The 24043-nt window shown below is 34.8% G+C and overlaps 1 pseudogene; it reads right to left on the reverse strand.

Moving 5' to 3' along the window:
• Positions 1–16545: 16545 nt before the first annotated feature.
• Positions 16546–17658, reverse strand: LOC125922090 (metalloreductase STEAP1-like; annotated as a pseudogene).
• Positions 17659–24043: the final 6385 nt, after the last annotated feature.

Here is a 24043-nt window from a genome sequence, read left to right on the forward strand (position 1 = left end):
AGAGAGACAGAGCATGAGTGGGAGAGGGGCAGAGAGAGAGGGAGACACAGAATCTGAAGTAGGCTCCAGGCTCTGAGATGTCAGCACAGAGCCCGACACCGGGCTCGAACTCACGGACCATGAGATCACAACCTGAGCCGAAGTCGGACGCTTAACCGACTGAGCCACCTAGGCGCCCCGATAATTTTGAGTAAATATTAAAATAACTAAAGTTATCAATTTTGTTGGTATATACCCATGTATATACTTAGTATAGTAACAATTATATAAAATTATAATGTTTATAGATAATGGGACTTCTTAAAACATAGTGTTTCCCTTAGCACAGACTGGTTGATCTGTATAAAAGGGACACGTGCACAATTACTAGGTTAGATGACTTCAGAGATCCCTTTAACAAATACACAAATCAACAACAACAACAATAATAATAATGAAAAACAACAATAAAATTACCATCCTTGAACACTTACTTCTTAGCATTGTATTGAGTACTACACAAATATGGCCTTATTTAATAGCCATGATTACACAAATGAAATCTTCACTAGGCTGATTTTCAAGTGATAGAATTGAAAATTAGGGAAAATCAATTACTTGCTGAAAATTACACAGATGGTAGAGGAGGGATTCAAATTGAGATAAGTGTTTCTATAAGCCCACACCTCCTTCTCTAACACTACTCATTATTTTTTCATTTGGCCAGATTTCTAGTAAATAAGACTTAGTTATAAATATACATCATATGCATAATATAAAGAATATGCATACAGGCAAAATATGCAATATTATGCATTATTAGATCCTTTGAGTTTTGGCTTTTCAACATTAGGAAGAGTGGAATTAAAACAATCTCTATTTCCAATTTATAAATTTTAAATTATCTGTTTCTTAAAACTACTTTTCAAAAGTCTCTCCTTCTGCATTCTGTCATGTTTATTGGAGATAATCTGAAAATTAAAGCTATTTTAAATCACTACCAACACCTAAATTTTTTTTTAATTTTCTTAATGTTTATTTGTTTATTTTGAAAGAGAGACAGAGAGCGAGCAGGGAAGGGGCAGAGGGAGAGGGAGAAAATCCCAAGCAGGCTCCATGCTGTCAGCACAGAGCCCAATGCGGGGCCCATACTCACGTAACTGTGAGATCATGACCGGAGCTGAAATCAAGAGTCAGTCGCTTAACCTATTGAGCCACCCAGGTGCCCCTCACCTAAGAATTTTTAAATGTATATTTTTATTATTATAACCAATAGTAGACCACATTACTGTTCACACATTTGTACACATCTAAATGGTTTTCCACCAGGTGAAATTTTCATAAGTAGAATTACTTCATCAAAGTACTGTATGCACATATCAAATATTGGTACATATTGTTAATTTAAATACCCTTGACTGGTATAAAGGTATACCTTCACTGATAATCTATTTATCACTTTTACCAATCACATAGACAAAAATAGCTCTTACAGAATTAGACCATAGACCTGGGGCTGGAAGTCACACACCTAGTATAGCTGAGTTAATGCTAATCTGTTTCTGGATGTTCCTGATAATTTTCTGGAGCGGAGAAATTCTGCCAACATTGGGATATTCACCACTTCCTTTTATGTGAGAGAAATACAGTCTACAGCACTTGAGCAATTAAGCATTGTTCCTTATTTGGTTCTGAATTGATAAGGGCTTGAATTATCTCTAGCAGCTTGGATCATTACATAGGCTCAAACCTGCATTATGCAATGGTATTAGTATTTGCTACCCATACCCCATCAATGATGAGAGCTCCCTTTTCAGTATCAGTTGCTTATATATGGGTTTTTTAATCCCTGAAATGACATCTCTGAAATGACTTTGAGCAGAAAAAGGAATTCAAAAGATGTGTCTTGTAGTTCATCTAATATCCATTTGTAATATAGTAAAAACCCTGTAGCATATTTGCTCTGCCATACAAACACTTACAAAATTTTCTCTTTGTTTTTTTTTTAAAGTTTATTTATTTTGAGAGAGGGAGGGGGAGAGAAAGAGAGAGAGAGAGAGAGAGAGAGAGAGAGAGAGAATCCCAAGCAGACTCTGCACTGTCAGTGTAGAGCCTGATATGGGGCTTGAACTCAGGAACCATGAGATCATGACCTGAGCTGAAATCAAGAGTTGGATGCTTCACTGACTGAGCCACCCACATGCCCCTGTCATTTGTTTTTAATCATGTATTTTTTAGTTAATGCTCTCTAGTTTTTGAAGATTAAATTGTTTTATTATATAGAAATTCAGACAATAGAGTATTATCTAGCCAGTAGAAACAGAAAGAGAAAGTTATGTATTCTCACTTGGAATAAGCACTTACTTAACTCTGTCTCTCACACACACATGAATGCCCACACATGCATACACACACTCACACACACAAATATACACACTCAACACAGACACTTAGGCATACGGCAATTAACTTTTCTTACAAATTTCTAAGTTCAATTTAAGCTGGTGAATGTCTTATAAACTAAGATAACTATATGAAAGATTACACTTAGGGACTCTCACTCAACACTTGATGTACTATGGATGTTTTACATTTTTAAATACACACTACTTTTTTTTGGGTTTAGATCAAAACAAATGTTCACGTTTTGAAACAAAGGTTTGCTTCAAAATTCAGTTTAATTCCCATACATGCAATCTTTTGAACAAGTTATTTAACATAGCCAAGTTTTATTTAAGTATAATTATATTTAAAATATTTAAGGGGCACCTGGATGGGCTCAGTCGGTTAAGCTTCCAACTTCGGCTTGGCTCACGATCTCATGGCTGGTGGGTTCAAGGTCCCCATCGGGCTTTGGGCTGACAGCTCAGAGCCTGGAGCCTGCTTTGTATTCTGTGGCTCCCTCTCTCTGCCTCTCCCTCGCTTGTGTTCTCTCTCTCACTCTCTCTCAAAAATAAATAAAATAAACTAAAAATAAAATAACATTAAATAAAATAAATAAAATAAAAAATTTAAGGATACTATTCTTCCATGTGCAATCAATTTAACATGTAAGAACTATATTTAACTTAAAACCTACTATTTGAAGAATCAAAATTTTAATTTCCACAATGATGAAAGAACAGATGCCTGCAGAAAAACACTTTGCTTAATTTCTTCTTTTTAAAATAAAATTCTGCAGGTGCCTGGGTGGCTCAGTTAATTAAGCATCCCACTTTGACCCAGATCATGGTCTCGTGGTTCGTGAGTTCGAGCCCTGCATTGGGCTCTGTGCTGACAGCTCAAAGCCTAGAGCCTGCTTTGGATTCTGTGTCTCCCTCTCTCTCTCTGCCCCTCTCCTATTCACGCTCTGTCCCTCTCTCTTCTCTCTCAAAAATAAATAAACATTAAAATAAAATTCTGTTTATTTGCTAAGTAAAAAGCATTATTTCACCATATAATAGTTTATAAAGTTTGTTAAGAGTAAGTAATAACATGGATCATAAATCAGTTTAAAATATAAGTTAGTAAAGGCTAATGATGCTTATCCTAAGGAACATAATGACATCTTGATGATCTGAGTAATTTTCATGTAGAAAATGAGTTTATAGAAAGGTAATAGAGGTTATAATTAAAACTTATATAATGCAGTGTGAAATAAATTGATTATGATATAGTTGAGTATTCAGTAGTTTCATACAACACAGACACACACACACACACACACACACACACACACACTTATATTAAGTCACTTATATTAATATGCCAGTCAGTGGTTCTTAATTTGCCTTCATTTGTTTAAGTATATGTATTTTGAGATAGAGGTATCATGACCTGGGCCAAAGTCAAGAGTCAGATGCTTAAACCAACTGAGCCAGCCAGGTGCCCCAATTTGCCTTCATTTTTAGATAACTTAGCATAACTTATAATTATTTATTATTACTACCGGTCAGATACACAGATTCATGGATTAAGTACACAAAGGAATTTTCTCTTTTGTGCTGAAACTGTCAATTATACCTCAATAAAGCTGAAATTTAAAAATCTAGTGTGTCAAGGAAGACAATTTTCTAAATATCTGAATAAACTTATGAAATATCTTCATGGCATACTTTGACCATTTTGTTTCTATAATTTAACATCCTGCTAAAGTGGGTATAATATTTTATTAAGTTAGCATTCAGGCTAAAGAGCCCAAAATATTGTCCTATAAATGACAGGGTTTGTTTTTATTTTCTGATAAAATATCAGTCTAGTCATGTGCTCTTCAGATTCCTCCACTTCTAAAGTATTGTTAAGTTTACAGAGCTAAATTTTATGGACATAGTCAAGAAATTTGAGGATAAACTGGCTTCTGGAAATGTAAAGGAATGGGAAGTCAAATGAGCTTTGTTCTAGTTTTATATGAAGCATGCAACCAGAACGGGCTCTTGATTATTAAGTGGAAAACAAACAAAGTCAAATCATGCCACCTTACCTCCTTCATTTTCTTTGATGAATGCGTATTTTAGATAAGGACTTATTACTAAAACAGAAAGAAAAAAAAATTATACCTATGACAGAGTCTCAGTTTGGACAACCATGCTGTAATTATCATTTTGGTGTTTACATCCAAAACCAAATTTAATCTGGGAAAAAAGAATTTGTAGACTCTCAAAGATGAGATTTGGGGGAAATAAAATTTCCAGGCAATGACGATTTGTTTTCTCTTCTGATCCTTTTATATAATTTGCTGGTCTGTTTTTTTGGGGGGGGCATTCTTAGATATAAGGTAATTCATAGGCGATAATGAAAAGACTACATGCACAATACTAACGTAGAGAAAATACAGGCACTGCACACATAATGGAGATCTGGCATAATTCTTTGTCAGAAAATGCTTGTGCTTAAAAGAACAATGCACAATTTGTTACTCATTACAAGAATTGTTAATGTTTTTGATGTTTCCCAAACAATCGGAGTATGTCTTCAAGGAAGTTGTCCTTGTTTATTCTTTGACATTAAACACACATGGAAAACAAGAATGCCTGTTAGGAATGTGTTCAGAATACAAGGGCACATTTCAAGGTTTTGTGCTGAAACAAACTGAAGAAATAAATGCCACATGTTCTGCAGTTTGCAGACTTCACAGTGAATTTCATGTGTCCCTCAGCTTTGATCTAAACAATTGCTGTTGATAAATGGAATAAGATCTTGTAGGCAAGGGAACAGACATTTCCCCAATTTCTGAACAATTTAGTTGCTTACAGGCTTTCGTTGGAAGAGACATTTCAATTTACACACGAGTTCCTATTCAGGAGAGTTGGATGAAGGCAGAAATATTTTAAAAGACTAGAATTCAAGATTATTGATAGAAGCATGAAGTGGTTAATTCAGAAGAAACTACAGGAGTGTGGTGTAGCTGTAGAGTGCACAGGAAGAGGCACAATTCCTGGTTTCAAATTTACCTGTGACTCTTATAAACAAACCTCAGCTTTATTGAGGTATAACTGACAAAATCATAACACATTTACAGTGTACGTCATGGTGATTTTATGTACATATGCGTTGTCAAAGGATATTACTCATGCACTTAATTAACATATCCATCACCGTACGTATATATGTATGTATGTTTGTATGCATGTATGTTTATATGTATGTGTGTAAGAACATCTAAGATCTACTCTATTAGCCAATTTCACTTATATAGTAGAGTGATATCAGTGACAGTCACCATGTTTTACAGACCTCATTTATCTTAGAGTTAAAAGTTTGTACTCTTTTACTACACTCCCCAGCCCTTGGCAACCACTTTCCACTTTGTTTCTAGGAGTTGGATTTTATTTATTTATTTATTTTAGATTCCACTTTTAAGGGATACCACGCAATATTTGTCTTTCTCTCTCTGGCTTATTTCACTTAGCATAATGGAGCGTAAGGCTCCACCCATGTTGTCACCTATGGCACGATTTCCTTCTTTCTCATGGTGGAAATATATTCCAGCATGTATAAATACTACGTCTTTATCTGTTCATCCACTGATGGAACTTTGGTTGTTTCTATAACTTGGCTGTTTTGAATAATGCTGCATTTATCTCTCTCAATCTCGTCTAATCATTTAAAATTTCTCATCCTCTTTGATCTTCAATTTCCCCCTCTTAAAATACAATAACAGAACCTTAGCAGGTTGTGAAATTAAAAGAAACCAGGCTTATGGAAAGTAAAATTTAAGATAAAATGTACTGTGCATTTTTAAAATAAATTTTATTTGATCTGTGAAGATTAGTCACTAGTCAGATAGCGAATAACTTTAAAAATCTTTAAATGAAAGCCAATAAACTCGAGGCACATGTGTGGCTCAGTCAGTTAAGTGTCCGATTCTTGATTTTGGCTCAGATCATGATCTCACAGTTTGTGAGTTCAACCCCCACATCAAGCTCTGTGCTGACAGTGCAGAGACTGCTTGGGATTCTCTCTCTTTCGCTCTCTCTCTGTCCCTCCCCTGCTCACACTTTCTCTCTCAAAATAAATAAATAAACTTAAAAAATAATCCTATATAAAAAGAGTCGATAAAATCAAATATATTTGGAAAATTTGAAGAGGTCAACCAAATGTTAGTTTTAGAATAGAAAAACAGAATACATCCATAATACTGTAAGCAAATAATGATTTAAAAGAATGAGGTAAATCAACATGCATTGGCACTGAATTCCCTCAAAGATATATTGTAGTCAGAGACACACAAATTAGAGAATGTATGCATAGTATGCCCACATTCTTATAAAAACATATATATTTTGGAAGTTGGTGAAGGAGTTTTAATAGCCACAATGATTGGAATGGTGCTACCTACATTTAGGGAATGATAGTGAGATATGTTAAATATTCTGCAATGCCATATGCAATTGCATAAACAGAAAAAACTTACCAGAGTCTGCACAGCTTTGAAAACATCTCACTGCAGGGGCACCTAGGTGGCTTAGTTGGTGAAGCCTCCAACTGTTGGTTTAGGCTCAGGTCATGATCTCACAGTTTCGTGGGTTTGAAGCCCCACATGGGGCTTTGCTTGGGATTCTCTCTTTCTCTCTCTCTCTCTCTGCCCCTCCCCCACTTGTGTTTTCTCTCTCTCAAAATAAATAAACTTAAAAAAAAACCTCACTACACACCTATGTAAGCTAAAACAAAACAAAACTAAAAAATGGTTAATACTTATCTGAGCCTAGTATTTAAATTTCGTTTGCATGTACGTAGTGGGAAATATTTAGTTTACTTTAATATGCATTAAAAAAAAAAAAGACTAAACTAGACTAAGAGGAACAAGAGGTTTCCAGAATGTTGGAATAAGGAGCTCAGCAGACGCTCTCTTTAGCAAACAACAAATTAATTCATGAATTTTTAAAGTCATTTAAAGATTCTGAAGAGTCTGAAATCACTGGAAATGGCAGGCCTTGCTCATGCTCAGACTCTTGCCTGCTTTGCCCCTTCTTTTCCTTTCCACCTGTCAAATCTTAACCTTCCGCAAGGCTCAGTTCCAATGTTATCTTTTCCACGGCATTTCTCTACTATCTCTCATTCTCTTCTCTTCACCCTGAGCACAGTTTTGTGTCAGTAATGACACATGGCCTGGTTAATTCTGGACAACTCAGTTCAGCGGACATTTTAGGCATTGTCTATGAAAAAAGCTCTGTACTAGGCATAGTGGGATATAATGAGAAGACATGGTTCCAACCTTGAAGGGATCAGAACTGGATGCAGGAGATAAGTCACAACTCTTGAAATATGGGGCATGATGAGATTAATAATAATAATAACAGTAATAATAGTAAATTTTAAAAATAGAGACTCTGGAAGTTGTCCTAAAAAACAATATAAATAGAGGAATGGCCATTCAAGAAAATATAATAAATCCCTTCAAAGAATGGCAAGAATCTATGGCCCTTGAGCCACAACCTCATCCCTTACCACTACTCTCTAGCAACATGTGCCAGAGCTCTATACAGGGCATCTTATTGCAGGCAGGTCACACCAAGAAGATGGGCTCCTCCTCCAAGTTATCATTCTGGGATTGTGGTTTCACCCTAGGAGGGGCATCCTGCCTGAATGTCTCACTTACTGTCCCAGCTCCCTGTTGCAGAGACTCTATTCCATGCAGGTGCACATTTGATAAGACTAAGTCTTCATTCCCTGGACATTACACTTATATGGTCGAAATTCTTACCCAAGTATATCAAACCAAGGATACTAGGGCCCCTAATACCTCTGCTTTGACTCACTTTTAAGGCAGAGGTTCATGTTACAAGAAGAGGGAGCAAGCTGATAAAACCAATGGTTGCCACACCTACCCAAGGTCAACGAATAGAGACAGGATGTCATTCCAGCAAAAGTTCTGCTTGAGGGAGTTGATTATAATTGGATCAAAGAATGGAGGCCTTCATGCCTACAGGTGTCAAAAAAAATAGAGATCTTGTTGTAGAGAAAGATGATAGGTTAATGATATAAGCAAAATGGTAGAACAGCCAGAGGCTTAATAGAGAGAACTGAAGGGAGAGAGAGCCAAGAATAGACCTTTGGGGATAATCATCAACTCTGGGAATTGGGTGGCTTGTGTACATGCATTGGGTTGAACTCAGTCACAAACAATCTGAGCAGGATGTGGGGTAGATTTGATAGCATCCCCACACCATGAACAGACTTAGAAACACAGGATGCAAACAAAACCTCTGACCAATTACTGAATGATCGAACTATTCTTATAAGTTAATTAAAAAATTCAGAGTGAAATGCAAGTTCACCCTATCCTTTGCAGTTTAGAAGATTGAGTGCATGCTCAAGCCTAAACCTTTCTTCAGGGTGACCAGAGGGGATACCTCCAAGCTAATGATCTGTGGCTGAAACTGGGGGCAAAACAAGCCACACATATCTAACAGGAAATGGGATCATCTAAATGACTAAAAGGACTTAAGTAAGGTAAATGACTTTTACCTTTGTAAAATGCAGCTTCTACCAACTCAGGGAAGACCCACAGGTAGCCTGACTAAAAAGATAAAAGCAAGAAAAATGATCTGAAAAGGGACATCACAGGCTTCAAAATGGAGGAAAAAGTGATTTCACAGAATCGGTTTTGCAAAATCACTACACAAAAAAATTGACTAAGCAAACAACCACAAAACAACCTCTGGGAAGGTGGAATTTGTACTCACAGTTGCTACACTATACTATCTAGACTGTCTTCTTTTCACCAAAAAAAATTACAAGGCATGCAAATAAACCACAACAGAAAGTATGACACATATAGAGAGAAGAAAGCAGCGATAGAAACTGCCTATGAGGGGCAGAGTGTCATTCCTATGAGGGACAGAGATACACCAGATGGTGTATCAGAATGAAAGACTTCAAAGTAGCTGTCATGAACAGGTTCCAAAACTGCTTTTATTTTTAAAGGGAAATATAAATATTATTAAATAGAGTATCAATGAAGATATTTAAATTATTACAAATAACAGAATGGAAATTCTTCAGTTGAAAACCATGATGACCAAAATGAAACACTTATGAGAAACTTAACAATCATTTCCAACTAGAGGAAAAAAGAATAAGATAAATTTGAAGAAAGATAAATAGACATTATGAGGAACTAATAGAAGAAAGAATGATGAAAAACTTATAATGTTTAAAGGAAATGTGAGACCTTAGTAACTGGAAAACATATGTGTAACTGGACCAGAAAAAGAAGAGAGACAAAAAGAAAAAGAAATATTTGAGGAAATACTGACTGAAACCTTTCCAGATCTGATGAAAAGGTCAGTGTGCTCACTGATTCACTGAGGAAGCTCAGTGAACTCTATAGAAGAAAAACACAAAAAGTTATACACTCAAGGGCATAATAGTTAAAATATTAAAAGGGAAAGGAGGGGTGTCTGGGTGGCTCAGTCAGTTAACAGTCCAACTCTTGGTTTCCACTCAGGTCACAATCTCACGGTTCGTGAGTTTGAGCCCCACATTGCTGACAGCATGGAGCTTGCTTGGGATTCTCTCTCTCTCTCCCTCTCTCTCTGCCCCTTCCCTGCTCTTGCTATGTCTTTCTCTCTCGCTCTTAAAATAAATAAATAAACTTAAAAAATAATTTTAGAAAAGTTAAAAGCAAAGAGAAAATCTTGAAAACAGCAAGAAAAAAACTAGTCATTATTTATAGGGGAGCTCAATAAGAAATGAGCTGACTTATCATCAAAAACAACAAATTCCAAGAAGCAATTAGACAATCCAACTTACAACTGCACCAAAAACCATAAGATACATAGCAATAAACCTAACCAAAGGGTAAAAATCTGTACTTTGAAAATTATAAAACACTGATGAAAAAAATTGAGGATGACACAAGGAAATAGAAAAACATCCCATACTGATGGATTGGAAGAAGACATATTGTTAAAATGTCTGTTACCCAAAGCAATCTACACATTTAATGCAATCCCTGTCCAAATGCCACCAGCATTTTTGACAGATCTGGAACAAACAATCTAAAAATTTGTATGGAACCACACAAGACTCCAAATAGCCAAAGTAATCTTGAAAAAGAAAAAGCATCACGATTCTGGACTCCAAGTTATGACACAAAGTTGTAGTGGTCAAGACAGTAGGGTACTGGCACAAAGACAGACACATAGATCCATGCAACAGAATAGAAAACTCAGAAATGAAGCCACAATTATATGGCCAGTTAATCTTCAACAAAGCAGGGAGGAATATGCAGTGGAAATAAGACAGTCTCTTCAACAGATGATACTGGGAAAACTGAACACCAACATGCAGAAGAATGAAACTGGACTACTTTCTTACACCATACATAAAAATAAATTCAAAATAGATTAAAGATGTAAATGTGATACTGGAAACCATCAAAATTCTAGAGAACAACACAGGTGAAAACCTTTTTGACATTGGCTGCAGCAATTAGACATGTCTCTGGAAGCAACGGAAACAAAAGCAAAAATGAACTATTTGGACCTCATCATGATAAAAAACTTCTGCACAGCAAAGAAATAATCAGCAAAACTAAAAGGCAGTCTACAGAATGGGAGAAGATATTTGCAAATGACATATGTCATAAAGGGTAGTATCCAAAATATATAAAGAATTTAAAAATTCAACACCAACCCCCCCCAATAATCCAGTTAAAAATGGGCAGAAGACATGAACAGACATTTTTCTAAAGAAAATATACAGATTGCTAATAGACACATGAAAAGATGTTCAACATCACTCATCCTCACAGAAATACAAATCACAACTACAAGGAGACATCACCTCACACCAGTCAGAAAGGCTAAAAGTAACAACACAGGAAACAACAGGTGTTGGTTGGTAAGGATGTGGAGAAAAGAGAACCATCTTACACTATTGTTGGAAATGCAAACTGGTGCAGTCACTCTGGAGAACAGTATGGAGGTTCCTCAAGAAACTAAAAACAGAACTACATTCTGATCCAGCAATTGCACTATTAGGTACTTATACAATGATACAAAAATACTAATCCGAAGGGACACATGCATGTCAATATTTATGGAAGCATTATCAACAATAGCCAAATTATGAAAAGAGCCCAAATGTCCTTTGACTGATGAATGGATATTGGATAGAGAAGATATGGTGTGTGTGTGTGTGTGTGTGTGTGTGTGTGTATTTTATTATGTTATAGGTCCAACAGTACAATTACATAATACTGTTTTAGAAAATTGTTTTTTTTACATCAGTAAAGAAAAAAAGGAGAAGAAATGTAATTATATATTTTGTAATTACCTACATAATTACCCTTAACAGAACTCATTGTTTTATATTTCATTCTGATGTCATTTGCTTTCACCTTGAAGAATTCCTTTAGAATCTCCTGTAAGATATGTCTCTTATATATACATATATATATACATATACATAAACATTACTTGGAGACATATCTTACCAGAAATTCTAAAGGAAATTCTTCAGGGTGAAAGTAAGTGACATCAGAATGAAATATAAAACAATGATATATGTATATGTATATATGTGTGTGTGCGCGCGCGCGCGCGCAATGGAATATTATGCAGTCATCAAAAAGAATGAAATCTTGCCATTTGCAATGACATGGATGGAACTAGAGAGTATTATGTTAAGCTAAATAAGTCAGAGAAAGACAAGTACTATATGATTTCACTCATATGTGGAATTTGAGAAACAAAACAAATGAACATGGGGGGAAAAAGAGAGACAAACCAAGACACAGACTTAACTATAGAGAACAATTTGATGGTTACTGGAGGGGACGTGGGCGGGGGGATGGATTAAATAGGTGATGGACGTTAAGGAGGGCACTTGTTGTGATAAGCACTGGGTGTTGTATATAACAGATGAATCACTAAATTCTACACCTGAAACTAATATTACACTGTATGGTAAGTAACTAAAACTTAAATATAAAAACTTGGAGAAAAAAAAAGAAGTAACAGAACATATTCAAATAGATGAAAGAAAAAACCAAAACAAAAAACTGTCAGTTGAGATTCTGTTATCTATCTTACACTAATTACAAGTAATTTTCCAAAATTATGGTAAATGAAGACATTTCCAGTTAAATGAAAACAGAATTCATTGCTTGGAGACATATCTTACAAGAAATTCTAAAGGAAAATCTTCAAGGTGAAAGAAAGTGATATCAGAATGAAATACAAAACAATGAGTTCTGTTAAAGATAATTATGTAGGTAATTACAAAATATATAATTATATTTCTTCCCCCTTTTTTCTCTTTACTGATGTAAAAAGCAGTTGTCTAAAACAATATCATGTAATTGTGCTGCTGGACCCATAACATATTGAAAGGTAATATATTTGACAATTACAACACAGAAAAGGTGGGTGAGAAAAGCTGTATTGGTGTAAACAAATGACACCAATTAGCAACAAATCTGCAAGAAATGAAGAGAAAAAACCAATAGCAAATAAAAATGTTATTATAAAACAAACTTTGTATGTATATATTTACTGTCTTCTCTTAGCTTCTTTAAAATACATAAGATGTATAGTATAAAATAATAACTGTAACTATGGATTGTTGGACTTAAAGCAAATATAGAGATAATATGTATACAAATAATAACATAAAAAGTGGAGGAGGGAATGAACAATACAGGAGGGTAGTTTCTATATCCTCATTGGAACTAAATCTAAAAGCTGGAGTCCAGTAAGTTAAGATTTATATTGTAAGCCCTAGTACAACCACAAAGAAAATAACTCAAGAGATAACTTAAAATTATTAATTAAATTAAAATTTTACACAACACAATATTCATTTAATGTAAAAGGAGTCAGGAAAGAGTAAATGGAAGAATTAAAAGATAATAGCTATATGGAAAGCAACAAACTAAGTGAAAGATACAAATCAAACCTTATCAGCAATAACACAGGAATGAAGTAACATTCAAAAGTCAAAAATTGTCAGATAAAATAACAAGATTCAACTATAGCCTTTCTACAGGAGACATATTTGAGATTTAAATATGCAAATAGGTTGAAAGTTTAATGGTGCAGAGGAAATACCATGCAAACAACATTAAAAGAACTCGAGACTGCCCTAATATTAAACAACATAGTTATTTATTTTTTTATTATTATTTTTTAAGTTTATTTATTTTGAGAGAGACAGAGCAAGAGAGAGAGAGAGAGAGAGAGCAGGAGCAGGGGAGGGGCAGAGAAATAGGGAGAAAGAGAATCCCAAGCAGGCTCTATGCTGTCAGGGAGGAGCCCAACATGGAGCTTGAACCCACGAACCCTGAGATCATGACCTGAGCCAACCGACTGAGCCACCCAGATACCCCAGACACAGACAACATAGTTTTCTAAAGCAAAAATGTTACTAAAGGGATATTTCATAATGATAAAGGATCAATCTATATTTTTTATCTACCTGGATGTTGAAGAGAAAACCTGGGACTAACATTCCCTTTCCTTTTTCATTCATTGAAGTTGCTCTCTCAAACATTAACTACAATGATTATAATTCCAAATACTCTCATGACCTTTTCCACTTTACTCCGTTTACGTTGCCTTCCATGACATAAACTTTTTGAATCTTGATTGCCTCAATAGGCAGCAAATAGTTTCTTGTGGTTTTAATTTGCATTTCTGTCATAGCTAATGCAACAGACTGAATGTTTATGCTGCTCACCTCCATACTCATATGTTGAAGTTTAAAACCCAGTGCAATGGTATTTGGGGGTAGGGCTTTTGGAGGATGAATATCCGAATAAAGGAGACCCCAGAGAGATCTCTTGTGCCTAACCATGTGTGGTTACAGTGCAAAGAGAGCCACTGGACACAAAATCTGTTGGTATCATCTCTTGGTACTTTCCACACTGCAGAACTGGAAGAAAAAAAAATTCTGTTGCTTGTTGGCTACGCAGTCCATATTTTTGTTATAGTAGCCTGGATGGATCAAGGCAGGTTATTAGTTTAATTTTGTCTAACAGTTTTGGGAAGTGTCTGATCAAGCCTTTGGCCCCACCCACCCCCACTTTGTTTTTGGCTTTTATATTTTTTTCCTTCTTTTTTGTGTTAAATTTACTGATATGTTACATTCTAGATTCAACTGCATTGTTACATACACGTGTAAAATACATGTTTTGTGACTGTTTTCTGTTGGGGATCAATATCTAATTTTTTATGGTGTTGCTTTATTTAAAAAATTTTTTTGATTTACATAAAATCAAACTAATCATTCAAAACTTGTTTTTGTCTTCTTTTAGAAATATTTGCTTGTCTAGAGGTCAAAGAGTTAGTCTCTTATGTTTTCTTCAAGGAGTTTCAGACTTCTGCATTTCACATTTAAGCATTTCTCACAACCCACACTAATTTTATGTATGATAATATGAGGTAGGGTTCAAGTTTCATTTTTTCCATTGTGGATTTTCAGTTGTTCTTTGCACAATTTATTAAAAATGTATTCTTTCCTGCCTTGAATTGCTTTGATAGCTCTATAAAAAATAAATTGGCTATATGTATGAATATATTTCCTGACTCTCTACTTTTTCCATTGGTACATTCATCTTTCCTATTACCAATATAACACTTTCTTAATTATATAGCTTTATAGTAAGTCTTGAAATCAGGTAATGGATGTCTTCCAAGTTTTTTTATTCATTTTTTTAAAATATTATTTTGGTTAAATTTGTTCCTTTCCATTCCTTAAATAAAATTAAAGCCAGTCTGTCAGTTTCTAAAAGAAAATCATAAAAACTGTTGGAATCTGTTGATTAAATTGAATATATGGGCTAATGCATACATGTGATATTTAAAAAATATCAAATCTTCTAATTTAGAATATCTCTTCATTTGTAAAAATAACCTTTCAAAAATTTTTTATACTTTTTAGTGTAGAAGCCTTGCCAATTTGTACATTGTGAGATATATATATATATATATATAATAGGTTTTTGTCTTTTCCACAGAGTCATGTAGATGGAATCATAATAGTATGGAGCCTTTTTAGACTGGCTTCTTTTACTTAGTAATATACAGGTCTGTTTATGGCTTGCTAGCTCATTTATTTTTAGCACTGAATAACATTCCAGTGTCTAGATGTACCATATTTATCCATTTACCCTTTGAAAAACATCTTGATTTCCTGTGATTTTTGACAATTATAAACAAAGCTGTTACCAACATCTCTTCTTAGGTTTTTGTGTGGACACAAGTTTCAACTTTTTTGAGTAACAATAAGGAGTGTGATTGCTAGATCATGTGGTAAGAGCATGTTTAGTTTTGTAAGACACCACTAAAGCATCTTCCAAAATGTCCATACCATTTTGCATTCCCACCATCAATGGATGAGAGTTCTGTTGCTCTATTCGGTGTTGTCAATGTTCTGGATTTTGGCTCTTCTAATAAGTGTGCAGTGGTATCTCACTGTTTTAATTTGCATTTCCCTGAATGGCATATGGTGTGAAATACATTTTCATATGCTTATTTAGAATCTGTGTATCATCTTTGGTAAAAGTGTCTGTTAGTCTTTGGCCTATTTTTTTAATTGGAGTATTAGTTTTCTTATTGTTTAGTTTTAAGAGTTCTTTGTAAATTTTGGATAACAGTGCTTTTGCAGATTTGTCTTTTACAAATATTCTCCCCCAGTCTGTGGGTTTTCTTCTATTTCTCTTGATAGTGTCTTTCACAGAGTCAAAGTTTTTAATTGTAAACAACTTATCCATTACTTCTTCCATGGATCATAACGTTGGTGTTGTATGTTAAAAGGCATCACCATACCTGAGATTACGTAGGTTTTCTTCAATGCTATCTTCTAGGAGTATATTTTATAGATTGGCCGTTTACACTCAGGTCTGAGATCTATATCGTGAAGGGTGTTAAGTTCTGTGTTTAGATTCATTACTCTGCCTGTAGGTGTCTAGTCATCCCACGCCACTTATTAAAAACAACAACAGCAACAACATCGGCAAAAAACTATCTCTGTTCCATTGCTTTACCTTTTATCTTTTGTCAAAGATCAGTTAACTATATTTATGTGGGTCTATTCTGGACTCTCTATTCTCTTCCCTTGATCCTTCTATATACTCTTTCCTTTTTTACATTAAGAACCTCAAGTGGGCATTTTATTAAACAAATACAAATTTGAAATGTTTATGGTAAAATATATCAATATCGAACAAAAATGTGTGTAAACAGTGATTCTACAACTGGGAAGACACCTCAGTTTTATTAATTTTGGTGGTATCTTCTCAACCATGTCTAACTTTTAGAATCTTCTTTCTTAAGCATGGCAGGGAAAATATACCTTCACATAACAGGACAACAATTGGAAGGAAAACAGCTGTCATAAAATTTGGAGGTGTATACCATACACATTGTTTTATTTATTTCAGGAACAAATCAATGCATGTATTGTGCCCAGCAGAAGGGCAACAAGTCCTAGTGTGCTCTGAACATAGTGAAATTCCCTCCACGTCAAAGAGTTGCTCACAGAAGGATAGACGTCACAGCTAACAGAGCCAGTATTGCAAGTGCTGTCACTCCCAGAGACACATAAATTTCCACTCTGCAAACCTCAGGCTCAATTGAGGCATCATCTTTATTTTGTTGGACCTGTTGACACGCCCAGTTGAGCCTCTTGTATCTGTGGGATAGCCTCATTGGACAGGATAGACATACATGGTTTGCAGTACAGCAAAAATGAAACTGAGAAGCCCAAATTGTTTTATTGTTAACTTCCATCTACCCAACCAATGTGGAAATTTCTTAAATTTGATTCCATTATGAAGCTGTACAACAGCTGCTATCACACCTGGCAAATAAACCAGAACTAAGAGGGTGATGAAAACCATTGGCAAGACTTTGTTGATGACCAGGATTGAAATTTTATAAAATACTGTTGATGGAAAGTTACAAAGAGTGAGTTATTTCCCTCAAAGAATATAAAGAAAAGTCAGAGAGAATGCAATAGTAGCAATTTAATTGGCATGCAGCACTTTGGAAAGAGTTCTTGTTTGTGCCCAAGCTTGGGGGGTGGGGCAATCAAATTTATCAAAATGGGTTGTTTGGTGCATGTGCAAAGGTACAGGTCTTTTCAGGATGCTGGTCTCTCCCAAGTCCTTATTCAAATAATCATCTTCTTCTAGATACCTCCTAGGCTTCATTGTCAAAGTTCTTCATTCATAATGTTTTGTCTGCTCTCCATTAACTGTGTAAACAGAACTGGTTCATCCACCTGCTTCTCAGCCCAACCAGATGGTAAGCTGTAGTGCAGTTACTGTGGGGAGGTAGCAGCCCCACACCTATCTGTATACTCTTTCATTGAAACCACACAGTCTTGATTTACTATAACTTTACAGCAAGTCATGAAGTCAGGTAGCATCAGTTCTCCCAACTTTGTTCTTCTCCTTCAGTACTTCCAGACTTCAGTACTGGGTCTTTTGCCTCTTTGAAAACTCTATAATCAGTTTGTCTACACACACACACACACACACACACACACACACACACAAACAGATACTTTTCTGAGATTTGGATTTTTAGATCTGGACTGTATCTTTTTTATTTCATTTTATTTTACTTTTTTTTTTTTTTTTTTTTTTGGACTGTATCTTTAGATCCAGAACTGACGTCTTGACAATACTGGGTCTTCCTGTCCATCGATATGGAACATCACCTAATTTATTTAAATCTCCTCCTATTTCATTCACCAGGGTTTATTGTTTTCCTCATATAGATCTTACACATGTTTTGTTAGATGTGTACCAAAATATTTCATTGTTTGGATGTTTATGTAAATGGTGTTATGGTTTGAATTTCAAATGTTATTTGTTCACTGCTGGTATATAGGAAAGTGACTGAATTTATATATTGACCTTGTTTGCTCCAGTCTTATTTATATATATACATACGTATATATATATACATGTATATATATGTATACATGCGTATACATATATATACATATGTATACATATATACATACGTATGTATATATATACACGTATGTATATATATGTATGTATATATATGTGTGTGTGTGTATATATATATATATATATATAGTATTCTTTTTTTATTTTAGAGAGGAAGAGCAAATGAGTGGGGGAGAGGGGCAGAGGGAGAAACAGACAGACAGAGACAGAGACAGAGAGAGAGAGAGAGAGAGAGAGAGAGAAAATCTAGAATCTTAAGCAGGCTCCACACTCAGTGTGAAGCCCGAGGCAGGGCTCAACCCCATGACCCTGGGATCATGACCTGAGACAAAAATCAAAAGTCAGAGTCAGACACTCAACCAACTGAGCCACCCAGGCTCCCCATCCTGCAATCTTCTGTATATCTTTTCTTTTCTTGTCTTATTACATTAGCTAGGACTTTTATTATGATGTTAAAAATAAGGGGTAAAAGGGGACATTCTTACCTTGTGCTTTTCTTGAAAAAGCAATGATTTCATAGTTTAGTTTCTTAGGTTGGGATTAGTGATCTAAGAAGATTTATGACTTTTGTTATTATACGTAACACAAAAAATAAATCATTGTGATAGAAGTTTGCATTACATAAAGTAATGAACATGTTTATAAGTATTTACATAATTGACACTGCATTTAGTATCTTTTTAAGACAAACTAATTTTTCCAATGTTTAGTAACACTTTTGATTTTCTTAAGTATTTAAAGACTATTAGTAACATTTATACTTATCAATTATAATTTGATTTAATTTACTGTATACTACATATTCTTAGGAATTGTGTAAATATGAAACTTTGCCTTCAAAGTTTCAAACACAAATGCAAGGCTATTCCTTATTTTACATTATAAAATAAAAGTTAAGATTCACTGATAGCAATTCTAAACAAAAATAAAAGAGACAACACAGTTATGGTTGAGTGTCTGTTAACCAAATTTCCTTTGCTCATTTTTTTGTGACACAAACATTTTCTAGTCATTCTTGCAATAAGATGTGGCCACATCAATGTGTTCTAACAAAGGAGTTTAAACAAGTTATATTTTGTTTTTGTAAGTTAAGACTTTTTTTTTCTTTGCATATCTATGCCTTCTATATACTGTTCTTCTTCTGCGGAAAATGAGGGCATAAGAGATAGCAAGGCCGAAAGATCGAAGAACTTACTTTTCTGTTTCACAAAGTAGGTTAAAGGCATTTATTATTTCCCTGAAAATGTAAATTGTCACAAGAAGCCAATCTTTTATTTCATGTGAGCACTCATTGTCATTATTTCTACATTTCTAATCTGAAACAATCTTTTTCGATATAGCGCATTTATGTGGGAGGAGAAAATCCTGAAATATTTTATAAGCTTTTTCTGAAAAGACATTTCTCTCCTACTTGAATTTGCCATAATTTATCATTAAGTTTTACTGAAAAATAGTATGAGGAGACATATTGAGATAAAATACTTCATTTAAAAAATAACTCCTACTCATTCCTATGAAAATTGACACTAGATTATTTTCCAGAAACTTCAGAAAATTTGCAAAATAACAGGCATACTTAAAATATCAATCACATTCTAATATATGATTTTAGTATTTAATGGCATGTAGATCTTTTTTTAATGTAGAGCAACACAACATAATGAGTATGAAAATATTTAACAGAAAACAGCTTCTTAGAACATGAAAGTAAAACTGATGAACCTTGTTACACTAAAAATGGAGCCATACATAAAACTGGGGTTAGGACATTCCTCCTGTTACAAATATGTATTAAGCAATTTTTACACAATTCCAAATCTCTCTTCAAATACTTGAGTTAATTATTTCAATATAACAATGTATTGAAACATTTGGTTTAGGAAATATTTGCTTACAAGCAAACCATAGTGGTGAATAATTTTAATATCTCTACTTAAGTCTCTTTTATTTGCAGTACATATCTTTTTAAACATGAGCCTATAAGAGAGAAGCTCTGAATTAGTATGCACTAATTGGCATGCTTATCTCTATTGATTTCATTCTACTCAAACTCTGTTAATTTCATGTAATCATAGCTTATTATAGCCTGAGGGGACCTCAGAGATCAATTTGTGATTCCTAGCACCTCCATTACAGATCTGCACACTATGGCTCAGAGAAGTTGAATGATTTTTCCCAGGTCTCACAGCTTCTTAGCAACGGAGCCAGTACTAAAATCCAGGTTGTATTTTATTTTAAGTGCTAAGATAACATTTATTTTTTCTTAATTAGATATCATTTGTTAAATCATAGGTATTTTCTTTGGGCTTTCTAGAGAGACACTGAAATACCTAATAATATACTCTTTATTTTTTCCATACAAACAAGGGCTTTAGATATTTTTAGTGGGTAATAAGCTATCTTTAAAAACTGAGAGCTTTCTCCCTGAGGTCAGGAGCATGACAGGATGTCCACTCTCACCACTGTTGTTTAGCATAGTGTTGGAAGTCTTAGCCTCAGCAATCAGACAACAAAATGAAATAAAAGGAATCCAAATCAGCCAAAAAGAAGTCAAATTTCCACTTTTTGCAGATGACATGATTCTCTACATGGAAAATCTGAAAGACTCCACCGAAAAGCTGCTAGAACTGACCCATGAATTCAGCAAAGTTGCAGGATATAATATCAATGTACAGAAATTGGTTGAATTTCTATATACCAATAATGAAGCAACAGAAAGAGAAATCAAGGAATCAACCCCATTTACAATTGCACCAAGAACCATAAAATACCTAGGAATAAACCTAACCAAAGATGTAAAAGATCTGGTATGTCGAAATCTATAGAAATCTTATGAAGGAAATTGAAGAAGACACAAAGAAATGGAAAAACATTCCATGCTGACGGATTGGAAGAATAAATATTATTAAAATATCAATACTACCCAAAGTAATCTACACATTCAATGGAATTCCAATCAAAATTGCACCAGCAGTCTTCTCGAAGCTAGAACAAACAATTCTAAAATTTGTATGGAACCACAAAAGACCCCAAATAGCCAAAGTAATGGCTTCTTATTAAAGAAAAAAACCAAAGCGGGAGGTATCACAATCCCAGACTTTAGCCTCTACTAAAAAGCTGGAATCAACAAGGCAGTATGGTATGGCATAAAAACAGACACATAGACCAATGGAATAGAATACAGAACCCGGAATTGGACACACAAATATATGGTGAACTAATCTTTGACAAAGCAGGAAAGAATATCCAAGGGGGTGCGGAAACAGTCTCTTTAGCAAATGGTGGTAGGAGAACTGGACAGCACCATGCAGAAGAATGAAACTGGACCACTTTCTTACACCATACACAAAAATAAACTCAAAATGGATGAAAGACCTGAATGTGAGACAGGAAACCATCAAAACCCTAGAGGAGAAAACAGGCAACAACCTCTGTGACCTCAGCCGCCGCAGTTTGTTGCTCAACACATCTCTGAAGGCAAGGGAAATAAAAACAAAAATGAACTATTGGGACCTCATCAAGATAAAAAGCTCTGCTGCAAAGTAAACAATCAACAAAACTAAAAAGCAACTGATGGAATGGGAGAAGATATTTGCGAACGACCTATACAAAATCTATAAAGAATTTACCAAACTCAACACCTGAAAAACAAATAATACAGTAAAGAAATGGGCAAAAGACACTTTTCCAAAGAAGACATCCAGATGGCCAATGGACACATGAAAAGATTCTCATCACTCATCATCAGGGAAATACAAATCAAAACCACAGTGAGATACCATCTCACGCTAGTCAGAGTGGCTAAAATTAACAACTCAGGAAACAACAGATGCTGGTGAAGATGTGGACAAACGGGAACCCTCTTGCACTGCTGGTGGGAATGCAAACTAGTGCAGCCACTCTGGAAAACAGTGTGGATGTTCCTCAAAAATTAAAAATAGAATTACCTATGACCCAGCAATAGCACTACTAGGAATTTATCCAAAGGATACAGGAGTGCTGATTCATAAGAGCACATGTACCCCAATGTTTATAGCAGCACTTTCAACAATAGCCAAATTATGGAAAGAGCCTAAATGTCCATCAACTGATGAATGGATAAAGAAGATGTGGTTTATATATACAATGGGATCCTACTTGGCAATGAGAAAAAATGAAACCCTGTCATTTGCAGCAACATGGATAGAACTGGAGGGTATTATGCTGAGTGAAATAAGTCAGTCAGAGAAAGACAGATATCATATGTTTTCACTCACGTGTGGAACTTGAGAAACAACAGAAGACCATGGGGGAAGGGAAGAGGAAAAAATAGTTTCAAACAGAGAAGGAAGGAGGCAAACCATAAGAGACTCTTAAATACAGAGAACAAACTGAGGGTGATGGGGAGGGATATAGAAGGGAAATAGGTGACAGGCATTGAGGAGAGCATTTGTTGGGATGAGCACTGGGTGTTGTTTGTAAGTGATGAATCATGGGACTCTATCCCCAAAACCAAGAGCACATTGTATACACACACTATATGTTAGCCAACTTAACAATAAATTATATTTAAAAATACATGTATAAATAAAAATGAATTCTGGAAAACAATTCTTTCACATTTCACCATATTTTTAGTAACTGCATCTACTACTCTAATTCTAGTATTGTTAAATGAAAGTTCTTTTTCTCCTATTGTGTTTATCTGTATAAATATATTATATCCTGAAAGTCCTGCAACATATGTTTGGAAAATCTGTCCTAATAGTCTTCAGTTAAAAGCCTGGTTATGAAGGCACTGAGTGGCTCAGTTGGTTAAGTGTCCAACTTTAGCTCAGGTCATGATCTCATGGTTTGTGGGTTCAAGCCCGTCATAGAGCTCTGTTCAGGGTCTTCCTCTCTCTCTGCCCCTCCCCACTCACACTCTGTCTCTCAAAAATAAATACAAATTTTTAAAAGAAGACTGGTTAGAATATTATTCTGCAATGTAATACTGGCTACCTACTTATACCTATACTTTACCTATACCTTATTTACTTATAAGTAAGGTCCTGTACTTGGAACACTGATTTAATGGAACCAGTGTGAATATGTATTGTCTAGCCTAAAAGCCCCAGTGAAAAATGTAAAACATGATGTTTTAAATGTACTTAACATGTGCATTAAGAGAACTTGTTCCTAAATTTACTTTGAATCCTGGTTTTGCCTATTAACTGGGAAGTTTTTATTTCTCTTTGTTATCTGTTTCTTTACCTATAAAGAATGGGAATGATAGCAGATCCAATCTCACAGTATTGAGAGGGTTTAATCAATTGGTTATATGTAATGATTTCAGAAAATTGGGTGGTATATAAGTCCTCAACAAATGTAAGCTTTTAAAATTTATTACTAGGTATGAAAATTGAAAACATTACTTCCGGCTAATGAGTACAGAAGACTATATTAGCACAGAGCTGTTTAGCGAAATAAATATGAATATTACATTCACAGGAAACACTTTCATTCATGTCAATTTTCCCATTGTTTGTGAGTCTCCCTTTAAAGAAGAATACTAAAATTCCTTCTACTTAAAACCTTATATTTTAAATGGTATGTTCCTAATTTTCTATCTTCTAAATCCTGAGTTCAACTGGAGTAGTTTGACAAGGGTCTTGTCAAATACAGCAGAATCATGAT

This window comes from Panthera uncia, chromosome C2 (genome assembly GCF_023721935.1).
Source record: "Panthera uncia isolate 11264 chromosome C2, Puncia_PCG_1.0, whole genome shotgun sequence".
Taxonomy (NCBI): domain Eukaryota; kingdom Metazoa; phylum Chordata; class Mammalia; order Carnivora; family Felidae; genus Panthera; species Panthera uncia.